This window comes from Lagenorhynchus albirostris, chromosome 21 (assembly GCF_949774975.1).
Source record: "Lagenorhynchus albirostris chromosome 21, mLagAlb1.1, whole genome shotgun sequence".
NCBI classification, from domain to species: domain Eukaryota; kingdom Metazoa; phylum Chordata; class Mammalia; order Artiodactyla; family Delphinidae; genus Lagenorhynchus; species Lagenorhynchus albirostris.
In genome coordinates, this window is record NC_083115.1 from 4,059,974 (window position 1) to 4,066,603 (window position 6,630).

Consider the following 6,630-nt stretch of genomic DNA (forward strand, 5'->3'; position numbering starts at 1 on the left):
AGCAGTGTTAATTATAGTGATCATGTTGTATATTACATCCCTAGTACTTATTTATCTTAAAACTGGAAGTTTGTACATTTTGACCACCTTCATCCAATTCCCCCTCTCCCAAACCCCCAGGGCATAGGTACTTTTTGAACTATATCTGGAAGGATGAGTAAGTTGTCAATACTACTCTTAAATTTGATCTCCAAACATATTGTTATTATTATTTTGCTTGCTCAAGTTCATTTTTTAAATCCTTTCCAATCTTGTTTGTTATCCTGAAATTATTTATATAAGGCCCCAGTTCATAGGTGGCTTTGTCTCCTTCCTGTTTGCCTTGCTACTAGCTTGTACCAGTTTTAGTTACTTCATGTGTACATACCTCTTCTCCTAATTAGACCATAACCTCCTGAAAATATAAAGATCATGTTATCATCTCTTCATGTCCCCTAACACAGCTCTGGGCACAGAGTATTAGGAACCATAAAGTATTAGGAAACCATTAAGTTTGTGACAGTTTAAGTGTCTGTATATGGTATATGAACTTCATTACTCAGTGACCCTGAAAGTTTCCTGTTATTTTCAAGTAAAAAAACCTGGTAGCTGGAAGAATGCCTTTCTCTTCCATGAAATTATTTCGAGCATGCAGAGGAAAATAGATTAAATTGTGTTTGACTGACAGGTCTAAATTGAGACTAATTTTTTTACCAGCTTTCACCTCTAAGCTTTCAACTGGCATCTTGGGATTAATGACATTAAGTAACTTAGTTATTGAGGAAGTAAAGTGTTTGTGAAGAAGATGATAAAAGGAGACAGGAATAAAAACTGAAGGAGTATTCAGTTTAGATGATTAGATTGAGATAGCAAATGAAGTAATAAGGTATCAGTAAAAATATATGAGACCTTGGCAATTCTTTTGCTATAGAACAGTAAGACACCAAAGCCATTAAAACACAATAGTTCGAAGTCAAAGACTTAGCAGGTTGAAATTACTAACAGCTTAGAGCTGCTTTGCTACGGGAGATATAACTGAAGGTCATATCCTTGAGATCAAATGTGTGGAAAATAGTTCTTCTCACAGAAAGTGTAACACCAACTGATGTGAGGCCAATCAATGTATAACAGTAATTTCACAAATAGAATTACTGTGTAGAGATATAATGAGATAGAGCTACAGAAAAATTGTATCTTAGCACAGAGAAGACAGAGCCATCAGAGAAGAAAGGAAAAATCAGCAAGTATCTGGCTGGGTTTACATTAAGGTAGACCCAGGTTTTGTAGGGCCTAATATTAATTTGGGGGACACTGTTTAAAAAACAACACCATGAATGAGAAATTTGTTACAAAAGTGAATATTTATTTAGAATAAGAAAAGAAATCGCAAATGTACATAATGGTACAAATATTACAAAATCCAGAAAAAATAACAGCTAATAATAGCCTGACACATCTCTTGAATTTTCTGCAGTTTTTTTTGCTGTGTATTATTTGATTGCCTTTTCATATGACAAAGATTTTCTTATAACATCATTCTCTACAAAGAGAATAGAAAGATAATTGGTTTTTCCTCTAGCGCCATTGGTCAAAATATTTTTGCTATCAATTGTTTAGAGAAGTGTTTCTGCTTATTAACTCAGTGTTGGTCATGTCATATGAATTATTAGGTTGGCTGACAAATTTGGGAATCCTTCCCCCACGTCTCTTTCATATATGAACCATTACAAATGTAGTTGCTGTTTGCGATACCGCTACAGATTTAAGCCTTACAAACGAGAATTTGGATAAATTCTGTCTTGCACAAATTCCATCAAAAAGAAAAAAAAATCCATGATGCTTTTATAATTGTATATGCTGCTTATGAATGTATTATTGACATGAGGCAACTCGTTTAATTAGATGTTGTGAAATAGAATTCTCTGCTTGTAATTTTTTACAGGACATGATTAGAAACAAAAATTCCCACAGGATAGCTTGTAGTTCTTACATTTCACACGTCCTTCTCTTTTACTGTCTCCATGCTTCCCATGGTGGACACTTTCAGATTTTGATACCAACATTCATATCATGATACAAACCATGACCGCAGATGGCCAACGATAACTATACCCAGAAGTGACTAGGAACCAAAAGATATGTCCCACTAAACCCAAATTAAACGTATCCTCAATTCAACTGTGACAAGCCCCATCCTCAAAATGCCACTTCTGTGCAACCCAACAGACACCAGGGAAGGTGAGAAGTGGATCAATCTCAATAGATTCCAGTTACGTTAGGTTTGCAAATTTTACAAAACTATATAACTATGTAAACAAATTGTTAAGACACCTCCCAAAGCTAGACAAGCAAGGATTCCTGAAGCTTAATGGTTAAAAATTCATCTATTTAGAAAAAAACACTATTTAGGAAAAAAACTCTATCGAGCATTCTCCTTTTAGGAATTTTTTTTTTTTAATTGTGAAATTTAACTCGTAAACAGGAAAGTGCATGTATTAGTCCCCTAGGGCTTCTGTAACAAAATACCATAGATGAAGTTGCTGAAACAGCAGAAATTTCTTTTCTCACAGCTCTGGAGGCTGGAAGTCCAGGGTTTAGGTGCCCGCTGAGGCCTCTCTCCTTGGCTTGCAGATGACAGCCTTCTTGCCGTGCCCTCACGTGGCCTTTTCTCTGTGAGCGTGCATCCCTGTGGTCTTGTCCTCTTCTTATAAGGAAGGACACCAGTCCTCTTGAATTAAGGTCCTACCCTTATGACCTCATTTAAACTTAACTACCTCTTTAAAGGCCCTATCTCCAAATACAGTCACATTGGGTGTTAGGGTTTGAACGTATGAACTTGGGGACCGCAAAATTCAGTCCATAATTATGCAGAAAATATATATGTGCAGTTTAATAAATAATCATAAAGGAAAGATATCTATAACCACCACCCAGGTCAAGAAATAGAACATCATTATCCCCAAAACACAATTTTTTCACACACATAGCCCACGAGTCATTCCTTGATCATAATATTCTTCACATCAGAGGTAAGCACTCTTCTGACTTCTGTGATAGTTATTTTCATTATACTTTTACCACCTATATATGCAGCTTTATATGATATACGTATAGTTTGGTCTACTTTGAAATTTGCAGAGTGGAGTTCATCTCATATGTATTGTTTGGGGTCTTGCTTTTTTTGTGCAACATTTTATTTGTGAGATTCATTGTAATGCATTCAGTTTGCTCATTTTCCTTAAAGGGAATGAGATTAAATATAGGGTAAATATAGGGCTTGAGGGTAATGTGGTGTCTGTCACAGTTCTCTTGATTCTGCCACTGCACTGTGAAAACAGTATAGACAATATACAATTGAATGGGCATGGTTGTGCGCTAATAAATCTTCATTTGCAAAAATAAACAGCAAGCATGCAGGCCATAGTTTTCTCATTTCTGATCTATAGCATCTTCTATGCCTCAGACCTCGTTTCTATTTTCCATAATCAATATCCAAAAAAATTAATATTAATAGTATTTAAAATAAATTAACTTTAACTTGGTTGATTCTCTGGGCATAGATTTTCCAGAGTAGCAGTAGTTTTCTTTCAGCAAATTGAAATTATCGTTTCATTATCTCCTGACTTCCATTATTGCTGTTGAGACGGCGGTGATAAATCTCACTCTTCTCTGTTTTTTTTTTTTTTGTGGTACGCGGGCCTCTCACTGTTGTGGCCTCTCCCATTGCGGAGCACAGGCTCCGGACACGCAGGCTCAGTGGCCATGGCTCATGGGCCCAGCCGCTCCATGGCATGTGGGATCCTCCCGGACCGGGGCACAAACCCATGTCCCCTGCATCGGCAGGCAGACTCTCAACCACTGCGCCACCAGGGAAGCCCCTCACTCTTCTCTTTTGAAGATGATCTTTCACTTCTTTAGCTGTGATTAAGGTTTTCTCTTTGTCTTTAAAGTTTTGAACTTTTATTGTAATGTCTTTAGATGTGAACATTAAAAAAAATAGTTGTTTCTGGAGATTCATTGGAATTCTTGAGTGTCTTTTATCGTGTCTGGAAATTTCTCAGTCATCATCTTCGCATCTTTGCCTCTGACCTTCTCTCTCCCTTCCTTCATGAACTCCAATTAAATACATATTATGTTTTCTCATTTTATCTTTCATATCTCATCTTCTGTGTGCTCATCTTTTCATTTCTCTAATATGATTTCCATACAATTTCCTCTGACTTATTTTCCAAGTCACTTATTCGTTCTTCATTACATTCTATTTGCTCTTAAATCCATCTATTAAGTTATTATATTTCAAAATGGTAATCTAATCTCCATTTTTAGAATTTCTATTTGGCACTTTTTCTAAAACGCTGGATTACTTTTTGTAGTTTCCATTTTTGTAGGTACTGCAAGTTCATCCTTTTTTATAGTATAATCTATTTCTATAATCAATGTTTTATAAGTTATGTCTGATAACTCTATTAGAAGTGTTTGTAGATCTGTTTACATATTTGTTTTTAATGCTTCTTGTGCATGTTTTTTTTTTCCTTATGTGCTTAGTTGTGTTGTCTTTGAAATTTTATTTATGAGCGTTCTTTGAAGTCTAACATAAAGGATAAATGTCCATTTCTACAAAGGGTGCCTCAGGGAACTATTCTCAATCATTTTAAATTAAACTCATGAGCCAAAGGTTTTTTGTGTGTATGTTTTTGGTCTTTTTTGTTTGTGTGTTTGTTTGTTTTGTTTTGGTTACTCAGGTGACGTGAATTTGACCTCAAATCTACAGAAGGGTCAGCTTCTGTTTATGGCTTCAGGGACAGTATTATCCATCTCTTACTTGGAATAAAGGCAACTTTCCTAAAAATGCCATGGAATTTGATGGTGAAGGTGGGTTTTTCTTAGCTTATCCTTAACTTGAGAGTGTGGTTCTCTGTGGTCCCAGGAGAATACGTGAAGGTCACCTCTTAGACTCCCTAACTAGACTTCCTGGGCTTTGGTTTTCTTCCCAGGGGTTGTAAGGTGATCTAGCAAAAAGTTCAAATGTGCTTTTGTAGACAAATGTTTCCACAGCAAAAATGGCTTCTGTCTTTTCTTGCTTCTTCAGATTCCTTCTTTCCCTTTGATTATACCCTGACATTCCTGTCTACCTGCCACATCGTCAATAATTTTAAGACTTAAAAAATGTTGTTAATCCATCATTTAGTTATTTCTTAGTGGGAAAGTGAGTCCAAACGATCTAGACCACATTAATAGAAGGGAGAGTTTGAAAAATCTTCGGTGCATCTCTTGGTATTTTCCCCCCTACATTGTATTTAGGAGGTTTAGTAGACACGAGCCTTGAATGTTTTCCCCGGTGCTCAATTAGTAACCTATTGTGAATTGAGCCTGCAAATGCTTAAACTGGAAAGTTATCGATTAGGGATTTGGTTCTGCTTTCAAAGCTCCGTACCTGAAACTAAAACACAGGGAGATTCTGTATTATTTGTGTTGTTATTTCTGACCTGCAGCACTGAGCTGGAGCTGACGATAATGGTGAGAGTAGGCAGTGTTCTGAAGACATTGGTAAACTGCTGCAGGCGCATGTGTCATCACATGACCCTGCTTCTTATACTGTATGCAACACAAGTCCACTGGAGAGGCAGTTCTGGTCTGAGTTCCCAAGAAAGGACACCTGCTGTGGTCTGATTCCAAATTCTGAGATGTAGCTGTCATTCTCCGCTGAGGGGAACACAGTAGGCCACCCCAAAAGGTCCCACTTTGACATGTGGATTATTTTGAGCTCAAGGCAATTAAAACCCAGCAAACTCAGGAAAAACTTTTGCCTCTCCCTTAGTACCTGGAAGAATTTAGGTAGGGGGCCTGTACCAGGAAAAGAGCTGTTATCAGAGATAATATTTTTTTATTGCAACTGCCTTTTTGGGGTTTGTTTAGTTTTGGGGGGTTTTTTTGTTCGATTTATTCAGTTTTTTTAATCTAAAAGACTTAGCTGCATGGCTAAGTTCTCATCTTCCTGTGAAGCGACCTCCGGCCTTTTGAGGCCCAGACCTCATCCCGTTCCGCGGGATGGGTGATAACGGTGGCAGATAAGCTTCAAATTGCCAGACTTGCCCTTGGGTCTTACATTTTGATGGGGCTCCGTATGTGCAAAATTAAATTTGTCTTTCTCTTGTTCCTCTGTCTTATGTCAATTTAATTATTAGACCAGGCAAAGAACCTAGGAGACAGAAGGGGAGAAGGAAAAATTTTCCGCCCTGTCCCTCTCAGCCCAAAGAGTAACTGGCTGCACTACTTACTGAGAAAAGAGCAAAGAGCCCAGAATTTTCCACTAGATATAGGGAAAAATACAGGAACATTAATGTTTTATTTGCATAAGTTACAGTGATTCAAGTGAGCTGCCTCTCAGTACAGAAAAACCCACTGCCCTATTATATCCCACTGCTCCCTTTGTGCTGAGGAGGGCCCGTGTCCTCTTTCTGGCTTCTCATCAAGCCGCCGGGACATGCCTCACAGGCAGTGGCCTGGCCCACATTGGATGCCTGCCCCACTGGGTACCCCCAGCCTTTGCTTGAATCCACTACTGCTAGAGTCTCTCTGGCCTCGCGTGATAAGTACTGTTCTAGGCTCTCCTGCTTTGTCCCAGGGACACAAGAGACCCTGACAAGAATT